Source organism: Lissotriton helveticus, chromosome 10 (genome assembly GCF_964261635.1).
Source record: "Lissotriton helveticus chromosome 10, aLisHel1.1, whole genome shotgun sequence".
Lineage (NCBI taxonomy): Eukaryota > Metazoa > Chordata > Amphibia > Caudata > Salamandridae > Lissotriton > Lissotriton helveticus.
Window position 1 is genome coordinate 231,208,107 of NC_136071.1, and position 16,536 is coordinate 231,224,642.

The following is a 16,536-nucleotide window of genomic DNA, read 5'->3' on the forward strand; positions in this document are numbered from 1 at the left end:
GACTCTGCAGTAAAAGTCTTGGGCAGAGTGATTGTACAGAAACTTGGGGATTGGCTAAAGGACAGGGGAATGCTCTCTAACCTCCAGTATGGTTTTAGAGAACATAGGAGTACCATGGACCAATGTTTAAACTTACACCTTCTTATAAGTAAGTATACAGTGGCTAGGAAGGGCTGTTGTACATGGGTTTCATGGACCTTTCATCGGCGTTCGATTTAGTGAATCGTTCAAAATTATGGCTAATCCTCCGGGAAATAGGTATAGATTCCGCACTGGTTGATTTTTTAAGTGAATTGCACCAGGACCTCTCTGCTTCAGTTAGGGTCACTAGGGAGGGGCGGTGCACTGGCCGTTTTAGCTCAAGGAGGGGTGTCAGACAAGGTTGCATTCTGGCTCTTCTACTTTTTACCATCTACATTAATGCCCTAGAGGAGTCCTTGGGAGTGGCTACCTTGGATATTCCGCGTGCAGGGGGATCGGGTATTCCGGTTCTCCTGTAAGCGGATGATGCAGTATTATTGGCACCTACAGGTCTGGGCCTACAGAGGCTGCTGGACCATTTCGGTAGCTTCATGGAGTCACTAGATCTAAGAGTGAACATTAAAAAATCTCATGTAATGGTGGCCAGATGAGGAAGACAGAACATAAAGGCAAAAACCTTTATGTGCAATGGTATGGAATTACTGAAGGTTCCGGTCTTCTTTAACTATCTGGGGATACTTTTTGATGAGAAGGGAAATTGAGCCCCACAACAGAAGCTTAAGAGCAATAATTATATTATTATTATTATATTTATTTTTGTAGAGCGCACAGCTACCCTAAGGTCTCCCGGCGCTGAGGACAAAATGAGCGAATAAACAAAAAGGGGACTAGTGAGCTGTTGATAACGGGATTATTGGTTGAACAACCATGTTTTTAGGTTTTTTACGAAATTGAAGGTAACAATCGGTCGTGCGGAGCTGAATTGGAAGGGAGTTCCATAGGGAGGGGGCCAGATAGGAAAAAGAGCGACCACCCTGTCTAACTCGATTGATCCTGGGTATCTGGAACTTGTGTTGGGTTGAGGAACGGAGGGTTCTTGGAGGGACATATTGATGGACAAGAGAGCTGAGATAGGCTGGGGCCTTGCCAGACTTGATTCTATGCATGAAACATAGAGCTTTAAATTTTGCTCGTTGTTCGATACGGAGCCAATGGAGACTCCGAAGACCAGATGAAGTTGGTGCTTTTTTTGGTATCATGCATATCAGCCTCACTGCTTCGTTTTGCACTGTTTGAAGTTTCTTAGTGACTTCTTTGCAAGCCCCCAGATATAAGATGTTGCCGTAGTCCAGTCTAGATGTAATTAGAGCTTGGACTACGGTTTTTAGTGTGTTCTGGGGGAGCATCCACGTGATTTTCTTGAGCCACTTGAGTATGGTGAAACAAGTGGCTGCCACTCTGATCGCCTGTTGTTTCATGGACAGGTGTTCATCAAAGATGATGCCCAAGTTGCGAGCGGTTTTGGAGGGGGTGGGTGTAGGTCCCATCTGAGAAGGCCAATGTTGTGGGTCCCATAGGGTAGTATGTTTCCCAAACAGGAGTAGTTCAGTCTTTCCTCCATTGAGTTTTAGTTTGTTCTCAAACATCCATTTGGCAATTTTATTAAGGCCCGAATGGAGGGAGGACGGGTTGGAATGTGCATTCTCCGAAAGTGAGTAGACAATCTGGGTGTCGTCAGCGTATGAGTAGATCGTCAACCCAGATTTTTCAGCTAAGGTGGCAAGGGGACTGATGTATAAGTTAAATAGTATGGGGCTGAGTGTCGAACCCTGGGGAACCCCAAATGCTGAATTCTGAAGTTTGGAAGAGGATGTGGAAGAGAAGACTTGAAAGGTTCTATCGAAGAGGAAACTTTTTAGCCATGCCAGGGCAGGTCCAGTAATGCCACAAGTTTGCAAGGTGTTAAGGAGGATGGCGTGGGAGACCGTGTCAAATGCGGCACTTAGGTCGAGTAAGATGAGTGCCACGGTCTCCCCCTCATCAACTTGTCGGCGTATCGTTTCGGAAACCCCCAGTAGGGTAGATTCCGTTGAGAAACCTGCCCTAAATCCCGACTGGGATGGGTGGAGGAGGTGATTAGTTTCTGTGAAGTGAGTAAGTTGGGTTACAATATGTTTCTCCAAGATTTTGGAGAATAGGGGTAGCAATGAAATTGGACGGAAATTAGAGGGGTCGTTTGGATCAGCAGTGGCTTTCTTCAGTAGAGGTGAGACCATGGCATGTTTCCATGCTTTAGGGACTTTGGCCTCTAATAAAGAAGAGTTCAGGAGCTCTAAGATAAGCGTATGGGAGGGGGTGTCGAGTGAAAGGAGGATTTGAGGGGGAAAAGGGTCAAGGGGGGAGCCAGATTTGATAGATTTTATGATTTCATGCAATGATGTCAGGTTGAGTGGGTCCCAGTTGGCTAGATGCAGAGGGGGGACACCTGAGGGAGGGTGTGTACTAGCATTTTCACAGTTGGACATGCTTACAGGGGAATTTGGGACTGATGGGGAAGAGGTTGAATCTTTGAACTCTTCATATATTTTGTCAATTTTGTTTATGAAGAATTCAGCCAGAGCATTGCATTGTACAGCGTCCAGGGAGGGGGCTTTCGGTTGGCAAGATGCACCCGAGAGTTCCTGGACTATTTTAAAAAGTGCTTTGGGCCGATTTTGAGCATTCTCAATGGTTGTTTTGACAAATTCAGCTCTAGCTGATGCACAGTTAGCATGATATTTCCAAAGGGCTGTTTTATATAATGATTTTTGTGCCGGGTCATAGTGGACCGGCCATCTTCGCTCTAGATTTTTACAGGCCGTTTTTTCTAATTTAAGTGCATCTGTATACCAGGGGGCTGGGGGATGCAGTGGGGTTTGTTTTTTATTTTTCTGTGGGAGGCATACGTTGATGGCAGAGCTGAGCCAGTTGTGAATGGTGGAAGCTTCCTCTATGTTTGTTATATTAGTTACAGGCCTGGTGTCGTTAAGATGAGTATTCAACTTGGTAGTGTCCAGCTTTTTCCAGTTCCTTAGTGTCCTAGGTCCGGAAGGGGCCTTATGAGAAATGGCCGGTCGCGGCACTACTATTGTAAATTCCACTACGTAGTGATCAGACCAGGGGATAGGAGTCGATGTTTTACAAACAATGTTATCTTGGTTGAAGAATATTGGATCAAGAAGATTTCCCGCCTTATGGGTAGGACCTGCATTATGGAGAGTGAGGTTTAGGGCAGATAGATCCGCAATAAAATTAATACTGGTATGACTGGAGGTGTCATTTAGATGGATGTTTAAGTCACCGACTATCAGAAAGTTATTTGCATCTAACAGATAAGGTGCAATGAGCTCCGGGAAAGAGGCTGCCCAGGTGCTGGCTGTGCCAGGAGCACGATATATTAAAGCACCAGATAACGTGAAGTTTGGAGATAGCAAGAGCTTAAAAGATCCGGCTTCACAGTTAGGGATGTCCAGATCTATCCATTGACATGTATATATGTTTTGAAAAATGATAGCGATTCCACCTCCTTCTTTATGGGTTCTATTTTTGCTAATGTAGCTGTAGTTAGCGGGCAGCGCAGCTGCTATGTCTGGACCCGAGCTATTAGTCAGCCAGGTCTCCGTGAGGAAGAGTGCAGCTGGTTGTGACGACATGAGTAAATCAAAAATGTCCCTTTTATGTTTAGGTAGTGACCTGCAATTTAGACTAATGAAAGAGAGGTCCATTAAGGGTGGAGTAGGAGTTATTATATGCCGTGCCGGTGGAAAGTCGTCAGTTTCCAGATCAGTTTCAGAGGGTAGGGAATGAAGACAGAGGTTGCAGTCAGGGCATGTGAAATGGGTATCTATGCAATTAATGGGATTGCCTTTAGAGCAAGTAGGAGGAATACATGCCATAAGAGCCTCTTTGGAGTAGGTAATGGGGGTGTAGTTGGATGAGCTAAGGATAGGGGCCCCTGGCCGCGTTTGGTCGCGGACGGGCGCAGACGGGCAGGACTTTGGCTTGACTTCGGCGCAACATCGGCGCGCCCGCTGCGCGCGTCCGCTGCGCGGCCGAGGACACATGTGTTAAATGGGCAGGGGCGGAGTCAGCTGCAGATCGCTGATTGGTTGGGCACAGGAAGTAGCAATCACTTCCTCCGTGGTGGGCGTGGCGCCGTCCCTCCACTCAAACCAAACTTTTGGCGGTGGACCGGGGAACAAGTGCGCTTTACAAATAATCAAGTGAGTGCTTACAAGTTTAAAATCACATTATTTCACATTTAAAATCGTGTGCAAATGCGGTAGTTACCAGCGCTCGAGATAGCGTAGTCTCCTGCTTGTCTCTGCGCTCAAGAATCAACAGCGTGAATGATGGTAGCGGCTTAAGAGCCTGTGGGGAGTCAGCTGCAGATCGCTGATTGGTTGGGCACAGGAAGTAGCAATCACTTCCTCCGTGGTGGGCGTGGCGCCGTCCCTCCACTCAAACCAAACTTTTGGCGGTGGATCGGGGAACAAGTGCGCTTTACAAATAATCAAGTGAGTGCTTACAAGTTTAAAATCACATTATTTCACATTTAAAATCGTGTGCAAATGCGGTAGTTACCAGCGCTCGAGAAAGCGTAGTCTCCTGCTTGTCTCTGCGCTCAAGAATCAACAGCGTGAATGATGGTAGCGGCTTAAGAGCCTGTGGGGAGTCAGCTGCAGATCCCTGATGTTGCCAGATCTACATCAGCACTCCTGGGCTTTTCGAAGAGGTTAGGAGCAAGACCCATGGAGGCAATGCTAAAGATTTACAAATCTAAGTGCTTAGCGATTGCCTCGTATGGGGCAGCCTTATGGGGGTATACATCTCTGAATCAAATACAAGTTGTAGAAAATAGGTTTCTAAGATCCCTCCTGTCACTTCCACAGTCGACGCCAACCTATACCCTACTTACAGAATTAGGTTTGGGTTATATTACAGACCACCTAAAAATGGCCCCATTGATCTTCTGGCTGAAAACGTGGTTAAATGAAGAAACTACATTAAACGATTTGATTCTAAAAGATTGTTTAGCTCTGGATAAGTCAAACAGGGTTCCCTGGCTGAGGTATGTTAGAGCGGCATGCCTCAGGCTCGGTCGCCCGGAACTATACACATCACCCGAGGGCCTAAAAAAGAGGATATAGGTTGGATTAAATGTAATTTTTTGAATAGGTTGCAGTTGGAACGCGAGGAGCAGAAGCTAAGGAAACCAGGTGTTAGATGTAACTATATGTTAGTTTCTTCTCCACTTATTGAACCGTATTTAAAAATTGTAACCAAGCCTTTCCATCGCTTTTTGTTGGTTAGATTCCGGTTCAATCTAATTCATTTTACTCTGGGTATTTTTCCAAAGTGGGGAAAACCGGAAAATGCTGCACCTTGTCCTTGTGACATGTTCTCTACCCAAGATACTCTACATTTTGTCATGTTCTGTGAGTATTACACAGAGGTGAGGAAATTTTTTTAAACCCTATATTATGTGAGGCTGGATTCGTACAAGTGAGGTCTGCCCTTCTCTATTTGCAAATGCTTAGCAGTACGCGTGTCATCTATAGCGTTGCTTGCTTCTTGGTGGCTGCGGCCCGAATTAAGAACAAGAAGATAGTTTGTATGTAACCACCCAGTTGGACGCACAGTGGGAAAATGGTTTATTCAACTATTTTGACATAGCCTATGATGAATTTTTGTACTGTAAATAGTATATTCATGAACTGTAAATATCAAACGCATATTTATTCATTTTTAGACATTTTAGATTGTTTCTAGGATGTATGTGTTTTTATTGTTCTTTTAGGATTTTAAATAATCGAAATAAAGAGTTTTGACTGACTGACTAATTGAAATAAAGAGTTTTGACTGACTGACTGGCGTAGCAGTTGGCTGTTAACCCTTAGTAGCTAAGAATGATAACATATCTCTAGAGCTTGGTACCCTGTGACCCTCCCTCTGCACGATGTTGGGTTCATTGTTTATAATGTAAATTCTGAGTTTGATTTGATGAGGACAGTATTGAGCCCTGGTCTGCAGCTGGAGTCAGGACACTGGGATGGGACCGAGTAGTTGCAGGCATTGTCCGGGGGAAAGATGGGCACAATGAATCATTGAATGGTAGATAAGATTTAGAAAGAGTGCAGATAAATATAGGGAAATGAGAAGTGGTTTTTAGGTGGGTTATCAGGCTGAAATGTGTACGGAAATGCCTACAGGATAATAAGGATTAAGCAATGTAAAGTGAATAATTGAGAAATATGTGTATATAAATGCCTCAAATTACAAATGCAAATAATAATATGTTTAAAAAAAAAGAGTCAATTTGCTGTTTAGATCAGCAGAGCACATGGAAAGCCATGGTGTCAAGTGAGAGCAAAAGATAAAAATAAAACAAAAATGATGTTTTCAAATTCCAATTTAGGTTGTTTTGGAAGAAGGTCAAAGTGTTTCCATCACACGGAGAGCCAAATGTTTATGTGTCCTGTGTGGGGGACACAACATCACTGCTGCTTACCTTCGCAGATCATGGTCCCTGTAACACCTCTTGGGTTAGGTCAATGGAGCAAAGGTGATCTTCTCCGGTTCCCACAGTAGCCACTGAGGAAGTACTCGACACCTGTGAGCCTGTTGCAGAGCCGGTGTCCATTCCGACATGAGTTGAAGCATCCCATGGTGGCTCTAAGAATGCCAACATCAACATGGGAATACGCTGTGGAAACTGTAACACATGGGCCTTTAAGGGGTCGAGTAGTATGTCTACGTCCGGAGACGCAACCGATAGAAGTGTTAGACAGATGTCCAACACGCATTCATATCCGCAGAACAGGCAGCGGAGCACAGGCAAGACGCAGTCAACCCAGATTGATCTGAACAATAGAAACCAATGCTCGCTTAGTTCCCTAAGCCGAGGGGTGCCCAGAAGGAGTACTATGCGTTCACGGCAGCGTTGCACCAAGAGTGCTTTTTCCATCTCTTTGGAGGCTCGGATGTCCATTGCGTAGCAGGAAAATTAAAACTAGGATATCCACTACAAGTAGTAGGATCAGCGGAAGCCCTCCAAAAACACTTCCTAAAACGGAGTGTATAAATGATGGAATTACTCTGAAGACCATCTGAAAGATGCTCAATAGTCCAGAAATCATGCTCTTAAATAGGTGTACTATCCCACTCGTATCAGATATGTTAAAGATACGGTGCACCATTTCCCCGAAATGGAGCGGGAAGTTAGTTCGGACTAGTGCCTGTATCTCAGCTCAAGACCTTGCAACCTAGAGATCAAAAGTTTCTCTGTCTGAGGTTAAGGCCACATCCTTCTGTAAAAGAATGGCTTTCAGTCTGCTCAGAGAATCAAACCGTATAAGGGAAACATTCAACAAAGGCCGTAGCGGCGCCTCCCTGACTGTGTGGGTCTGTGGAAACAACACTTGCATACAACAAGTAACCCTGGAACTTATTTTGACCAGATATGCGATGCCTGGCAGCATCCCACAACAACATCAAACCACTCCCATTCAAGAGCAGTTGGAACAGCGGATGAATCACAGCAGCTGGGGATCTCTTCAAATGGCATGTAAGGTTTGCAACTGAAGCATTACACGTTCCATGAAGCATAATATCCTGACAAATTTGAGACCCACTCAAAGAATTCTCACAGTCTGAACTGCTGAGAAAAACTTCAGTGTCCCCATTCCTGCATTTAAATCTGTTCTGTAACTCCCTAAATTCATGTATATATTCTTTACCCAACGCTTCATATTTGAACACTTGGTAATACTGTAGACAGTATTTAAATTGGAATGTCATTCTGGTAATTGGACCACTTTTTCAATGTGCAGCCATGTATATTCTGCATCTCTTCATTCCATTGTCATCTGTATTTCTGTTAGATTGTATGCAGAAAACAGAGACGTACTGTTGATATACCACCAAGGCATGTCATCAGAGCGCAATGATTGTAGCATCCAGCTCAGTAATAGACTGGATCACAATTGGGATTGCCCATATTGACGACTGTTCTCTTATATCTATAACAGAAGACACAATGTTGCCCAGTGAATAAATCCTGTATGTTAGCGTGGTCATGCTAATGTGGACCACTGCCAAAGCCTTTTCTAGGTTAACCCTGTCGATCTCACGCAATCTCTCAGCAGCCCCCGGTTGCGAGATTTTCCATACTTCATTGTAAATAGCCTATAAGAAGCATTTCTGACGTGGTTTCTGGGGACCTAACAAAAAATCCAGAAGATCCATGTCATCTGACAGTAAGGACAAGTGTTGTTTCACCTGATACAGTGTTGAGGTTTTTATCCACTCTAGGCATAACTTCCCTAAACTGTAAGATTTCAACATCCACGAATGTTCTCGTTGTACGTAGTGCTGGTCAGACCTATGGATACTAAAACCTTCGTGGGAATCCTGAATTTTGACTGACACCTATTTGTGTTGATAGGCCAAACCAACCATCCCTTCCAATTGGGGTCTGACGAATTGTACGATCCATTATGTAGAATGTCATCTAGTGTATCCTCAGTATGTTGTGTGCAATTCTGCCAACCCTCAAAGTGTATAAGTGAGAAAATCCAAGGTGTGTTCAAATACTTTACCTTAGCTAACCCAAGAAAGGAAGTCTGTTGCACAATGTTGTTTAGAAAGATGATTTGCTGAGATATGAGGCATGCTCTAAATAAGGCCTCAGTTCCCTGAACTTTCCAATCTTTATTCCCCAGACAGATTTTGTGTCTATTGTGTCCCTCCAAAAGTTGAAGCCTTGTAAAGACAGCTGGGAAATTAATGAAGAAAAATATATCTGTTTTGTATTGGTTAGCATATTATTATTTGAAAGTGTAGGTGCAATCTTATAATAATAAGAGGTTGGGCCTGAAGTGTTAAACCCAGAAAAATAAGCAAACTTATGTGCAAATGTTGGTGAACTACTTTTCGGTGGTGTTGGACCATGTTCCCGTTGATGGTAAGTGAAAGCATTATGTGGAATACCTGCTTTAGGCAAGAAATGGTGATCATAATGTTAGTAACAATTCATAGTGTCAAAATCAGATGTATCATCATACAATTCGGTACTGGAAAATGCAACAGATTGTTCTAAATCAGACAGCATATTAGTTACAGTTTCAAAGTTCTAATCATCGGAGAAAGTACTGGAGGTGATGATATAACTTAAAGAGATTTTAAACAAGTGTGGTATTTTCAAAATTTCAGTTGGACGATCTACATCATATGAAACCCTATCCCAAACTATTCCTTCTGGAACAGGAACTGCTATAATGTTCACTAAGGACAGGTTTCATGTTCACGAAGAGGTGACGTATGCGGTTTCAGGACCAAGTTCACATGTTGTACTGTAGAGCATTCTGGGAGATAGTGTCCATCTAGGAGCAGGAAAAAGACAGTCACAACACCTATCCAAAGGACTAGGAAGAGTAGCCCAATTGCAATCCACAGCTGTAGCCAGGGAGAAACAAAGTAAGACTTTTTCAGCCAGAGGTAGAGATCATGTATTTTTGTTTGTGGGAAACAGTAGCTGACTATGACTCGGGTTCACTCCGATCCAGAGAAAAGTTGTCAAAATCAATGAAGTAGCTAGACACTGTTTGATCTATCTTTGGTAGCTCAGCATGTTTTGTAGATCTGGCATATGACTCATTATGAGACATCTTCACATAGATGTTGGTATTAGGTCGAATTGAAATTTGTGCACCATTTGGATTTTGTTGTTTTTCAATTTCAACAGGCACAAGTTCCATTCCATTGTTGGCAACTCCTTCAGTTTGAAGAGTAGACTGTAATGTGCCAATTGCGTATGTCCCTCTATTAGACTTGCAAATCCTTTATAACAGTTTGAGTGTCAGCTCAGGGCTGGGGCCAAACCCACAGGAATCTAGAGCATGAATCTACTGCCACCAAGATGTACTTGTAATCCCCATCAGATTGTAAGGGAACACAGTGGTCCAAATAGATACATGCGAGAGGTCTGTCTGAGATGAGTAGTGGTGTTTGTGATGGCCATGCTGCGGTGGAACCTGTCATCTGCTAACAGATGTCGAACTTAAAAACAAAGTCTTTGATCTGTTTAGTGAGCCATGGCCACCAATATCGGTGTTTCAGTAGTGAAACTGTTGCAGTAAAACCTGCGTGTGCTGAACCCAGATCCTCTTGTGCAGCTAGAATTAAACCTTATCTGCGATCCATATTTGGTATTACTCTATCCCACACTCTTGGAATTTGAGTATACAATATGTTTTGCACATCTACTTGTAAGAGTACTTGAGTTGAAAACCTTTTGGCAAGGCTGAGCTGTTATTATGCATTGACAGCTACCATTATCTGTCCGTCTATCCTCTTGCTAGAATGAGTGATTGTAGCAATGGCAGCAGTTCTCACTGTCGCCTTGGCGGTTTAATCAGCCAGTGAAGTCCCTTCAATGGGTACGCCAACATGCTGTTGACTCAATGTGTGAATTACATGAGTCCGTGGCAAGCCTTTTTCAGCTCTGCCACTTGTTCCCAAAGCAACTTGTGTTTTATTATGCAACCTTTAGAATCCTAAAACCATTCTTGCCCCAATAGTGAAGATATTCATTGTATGATTGGACACAGTAAAATGAATCGTACACAATTAGCATAGGGAAATCCCGATCCGTACTTTTTAGTGCCAGTATCAGGGCTTTTAGTTCTGCCAGTTGTGCTGTGCAATCTCCTAGAGACTGCGTCTGAGTATTGCTAGGACAGAACTTGCCATCCAACATACATCCCTTTACGTTCGCACATGCAGCGCTGTATTGCTGTTTACTTCCTACGACAGGTTGAGCAGATCCGTCAGTGTAAATGATGTATTTATACTGATCTATAGGCATTATTTAATTGGGGAGAGGATAGTCTTGTTCGTACTGCAGAAATGCTTGTGTTTTCAATGTAGAATCGAATTTGTAATCTACATCTTTTGCAGTGAGAGAATTAGCTCATTGTAACCATTGCTGATGTGTTTGGAACGCTTGCCTTTGTAACAGCCTCTAAGTTTGGTACTGGAGTTACGACAATAATTTGTTCCCCCTGAGCTAGTTCTCTTTCTCTCAGTACCGCAGTCTGTACTGCCATCAGTATTTTTTCAGTTGATGCAAACCGCATTTCAGTCTTTGAGTACAAATGAGATTTGTATGCAGTGGGTACAGTTTCACCTTCATTGAAGGTGAGGTAGGTGTATCCGGATTGACCGGCTATTACACGGATCACCAAATTTGTAGAGTTTACAAGTGTGTGTAAGTGTTTGGAAGCTATTCAGTGATTCAGGTTCAGAAAAACTTTATTCGGTCTTTTACAACCATAAAAGTATACAAGATAGATAACATACCATTCATTAAAATAAGTAGATAAAAATAATAAAATAACATCCAACCCTGTAGTTCATATTTGTCACCTATCCAATTCAATGGGTTCAGCAAAGTGCAGATTGTATACTATGCAGTAGGTAATATTTCCACAATCAATACAAATTTAATTGGGCCCATAGATCCCAAAACCTTTTAAAATTGATCTTAAAGACTTCTAAAAAGGACAATTCATTTTTAATCTCATAAAAATTCATATATTACCCTTGACGTTACTTTTAACCATTCGTAGCTCCTTCGCTACGTAGAGCTCTAACAATAAGCAACTCAGATCTCATCACATTTGAGGAACTCTTTAACTTTTTGTATGTACTTCCCCATGGCACAAGCTATATCTAGATTATTCATTTCTATTAAAAGGTATACTGCTTGCCCCCTGTTTTTAATATCATACTTTAAAAAAATCGGACATTAAAAACTCTCTTCAAATCTCTAAAACCTTCTGGCAATCCAGTAATATATGTAGGATGTCACATGTTGTCCCTATAATGCAGGTGCATTTTCCCTTACTATTTATCATAGCTATTTTTACCCCGTTATTCACATAATATGGGTTTACCCCAATTCTTAGCCTTAGCACTTCTCACCTTAACAGACAACTAGGAAGCCTGTCAATACAAGGGAAATGTTGTTTGTTTTGCCACGCTAAGGCCATATGAGAACTGAGCTGTTCCTCGAAAGGTAGTCTTGGTCCTGTGCTTGAGAAATTTATTTTCCTACATTCCTGAGTTCAATTTTATCGATCTTAATTTTAAGGGACTGGGGGCACAGCGTAAGCCTTATCATACGACACGCGTTATTGATAATGGCTCTAGTCCCTTTTGCCCAACTTAGCTCACTCTTTACAATCTTGTTTGTGCACCATTGTGAGATTTTATAATCATCTCCCGATCCCAAACGTTGCTAGAAACGTAGAAGAGCCATGCAAGCTGTAATACTTCATGAGGTGAATCCCAGTTCTAGTCTCACTGCCTGGACCATTGACGATTTAGGCAAAGAGAATAGATTTTTCAAAGTGTTTCCCTCCTCCACGTCCCATCTGTTTTTGCCACTCAAATAAAGCACCTCTGCACCATATAAAAATTAGGGTGGTACCATTGCTAAGTATGCATTAAAGACTGGTCTATCGGACATTTTGCCATACACACTATTAAATCTTTTTAATCCTGTCACTGAAGCCGATGCCCTCAGTTTTAGTGTGCCAAGATGGATATACCAATGCAGACTTCTCTCGAACCACATCGCCAGGTATCTATATTCTGTTACCTTTTCCAACATCTCGGTACCCAGAGACCAAGAAAACTCTGATTTCCTTCTACCAAAACATAAGATCTTTGTCTTATCCATGTTGACAGTAAGTTTTTTAACTTGACAGTATTCAATGAACCAGTTTAACTTTCCTTGTAAGCCAATCTCAGTCTGGTCCATAATTACCAGGTCATCCGCATAGAGTAGACATGAGATATGTTCCCCGTCTTGCTTCGGGATTGCCCCTCTTGCCTTACATAGGGTGGAGAAGTGTGGCTCAATGGTTAGAGCGGCAGACCCTGATGCAGAGGTCTGGCCCGGACCAGGGTTCAATTCCCGCCTCGGCGGGTCTTGGGCTCAATTTTCCCGGACCTGATAATTCTCGCCTCGGTGCCTATTCTAATCATGGGTCCCACTCTGCAACTCTGGGCAATAGCTTGCTTAATCTCCACAACGGCCCCAACAGCGCTAGGATGCCTGGCTTCACCTTGGGGGTGCCCAGGAGTGGGCACTCCACAGGGAAAGGCCAGGAAGGGTTCCACAGCGGTATGTGTACAGCACCTTGAGACCCCTTCGGGGGTGATACGTGCGCTATATAAGCACTACATTTAGGGTTGAGGGCAAGTCTGCAATAAATAAATAAAAAAGCATGGGGGGCTATGAGAAGTTGGCCTGGTATATGATGTTCACTATTCTAGTGAGCACCTTGCACCAGTCCAAACAACCCTTATGGTGATGGTTGTAAAGTCAACCTTATAGACCAGCTATCCTAGTGGTAGCATGGACAAAAGCAGTCTTAGGCTAAACTCAAGAGGGCATGTGAAGCCAGCTGTTTTACCATATGCAAACCTTTTAGTACCAAATGAAAGTACACCACACAGGTTATATATTCAAAATATATATATATTTATTTCTAAATAGATCCCCTTAACTCTTTATGAGCACAGGAGCACAAGCGTATAACAAGTAACTTAATATAACACAAAAGTTGCACAAATATGGATAGGCCCTCGTGGCCCGTTAAACCATATACTAAAATAGTGGTATAAGAACCACGTCACGAACAATGGTAAGGCCTAGGGCATTGGGAATCGCTGGGGCTACACTGGACTAACAGCAGTTAGGAAGTAGGAGGCCCACGGGATGCGGGTGCAGTGTCTAAATGCACACGCGTGCACACATAGAAGTCAATGGGTGTGTAAAGTTAGAAAGTTGCAGATTTGGAAGTCTTCCGACTGGACTAGAACTTAACCACTTAAAACTAGGGCACTAGGGATGTAAATCTCTACAGGAGCACCACAGTACTCACGTTACCTCACCCACAGGAAGCGGGTGCATAGGTGTCAAAGTGTGTCAGGTTTCGTCGTGGAGTTCTATGGAGCCTTGGAGAAAAGATGCTGCAGGCGACCAGGAGAGAAGAGTCCGGTTGGATCCAAGGGAGGATCGAAGATGTAGAGTACCTGAAAGCAGAGGGGACAGAGTCTGGGTCTCTAGCCAGTGACCAGGAAGGAACCAGGAAGGAACCAGGCGATGTCGGGTTGCGATCAGATGATGTCATGAAGCTTGTCTCCGCTACCATGTGGACCAGGAGGTGTCGATGACAACCAGAAGCTGGGCAGGGACTGTCCCGCAAAGGCTCTCGCTGTCGGCGGTGTTGGATCTTGATTCGGAGTCAACAGGCCTTGGCAAATGCAACCCACGCAGGAATCTAAGATGGCTTCTGGATCAGACCAGCAAGATTTGATGGGCTGCTCCTTTTCAGGGGAGCAAGGGCCAGCCTAGAGCAACCAGACCAGCATTGAAAATTCATAGGTTCGTCGTCAAAGAGGCCACTAGCCAATGGGCAAGTGACCGGACAGACACGTTAAGCAAGAAAATGCAAAAGGGCCCCACGCAGCACTCGGTGTGTGTGGAGAGGTGATTTTGGGTACAAAGGATGCTCGGGGCAGGGGCTTTTCAATTCCCAATGCACAGCTTCGAGGGTGCCTCAGGAGCTGCACAGAAAGCACTTTGCTGGCTTTCCAAGATGGCCGGTCCCACATCTCACGTTGCCTCCACGGGTCTCAGCTTTGCTGTGGCTATGGATCGGGCTATTGGATGTCAGGAAGTCTGGTTCTTGTCAGTCTCTGTCATTTGAGCTCCGGCGGGAGCAACAACAAAGCAAACCATTGAGCGCTTGATGGTGCCTGCTTGCACAGGGTGGTCACTCCTTGACCACAAGGGAGTTTCTTCAGTCTTCTACGTCGAGTAGGATGTCGAAGGGTCCAGAGTTTTGTATCAGAGTTTCAGTCAGGATTATCTAAAGTCTTGGGACACAGCTCCTACTTTTATTCCAAATCAAGGGGCTGGATTACCTGCTAGGTCCCTCCCATGGGTGGGACCCAGGAAGGGGGTGGTTACACCCCTTTCCCTTTGTCCAGATTCGTGCCAGAGCTGGGGCTGGAGTGCCCCAGCACCGGTTTGAACTGGACAATGCATGGGACACCTTGTGTGCCCCAGGCAGTGTCTCGTTTCATTCTGCCCTCCCTGCCCCAATCCACTATCTCCTGTCTGGGGTGGTGCTAGTACCTCCCTGTGACAGGAAACCTATTGTCCAAGCCTCCCTCGCTGGAAGGGCTCCCAGCAGCAGGAGGTCAGACTTGTGTCTGTGGCAGCAGCATCCATTTTGTGATGCTGAGGCTCTGGTTAACTTTAACCGGGTTTAAGGAAAGTAACATGTCTTCTCCCTCAAGAAGGGTGGAATGCTACCCCCGTCGCCAGAACTGGCGAGGGGGTAGTATTCCAAAGCGTATGACACATTACACGACATGTTTTGATTAGGCCAAACCAAAGATAGCATTTAACCGCGAGGTTCATAATGCACTTAAGAGTATATGGTATGGCAATATCCTGGAACAGCTATAAGGACATGGTTCCGAAAGCTGCAGACAGGCTCTGCTCATGCTAGAGCACCATCTCACATAAAATCAAGCACTCTGCCTTCAGGATTGTTAAGGCCTGCCATAGGAGTGACTTATAGGTGTATATGTGTCCAGATATAAGGTTAGACATAGGTATACTATATCTGAGCAAGGGGTGATTACACGACCTTGCCCCAGCTGAGTGATCAGCCAGTTGTGTCAGTTTGGATGGCCAGCCAGGGGTGGCAAAAGATATGCTGCAGCCCCTGGTAGGCCTTGGGTGCACCTATGCCCTGGGTACCTATAGTACACTATACAGGGGCTGATAAGGTGACTCAATATCCAATTAGTTATGTACCTAGGGTACATGGAGTCCATTTTACAGAGAGAGCAGATAGCCTGGGGCCCTGATTAACAGGATCCCAGGCCAACTAAGTCGAAAACCAGCTAAACACAAGGCAAAAAATCTGGGGTAACCATAGTCAGGTATCCACGTTCCTACAGGGGCCAGTTGACACCCATGCCTCAGCCCATTACCGATCTGATTATTTTTTTTATAATCTCCCATCTACATCTAGGATTATCTGGGCCCAATTTTCGGGATGCTGTACTTCAATAAGGCCTAATAAATACCTTGGGATAATGTACCCAATGAAGGCCTCCCACAGCTGATCCCGGTCCACCAGATCAAATGCTGCACGGAAGTCCATGAAGCAGCAGAACAGACTTGCCCTCTGCTTGATTGACTTCCGTGCAGTGGACCAAAGTGCAAAACGTTGGTCTACCATTGAGTGTCCCTCTTTAAACCCTCCCTGTTCTGGGGGCACAATTCGATTTTCTTCCACCCAGTCCTTGAGCAATCTCAATATTACTTTGGCGAAAACTTTTTCGTGTATATCTAAAAGATTTTTTAATCTATAATTTTTGGGGGCATTTACATCTCCATTTTTATGGAGTAGCCTTACAATA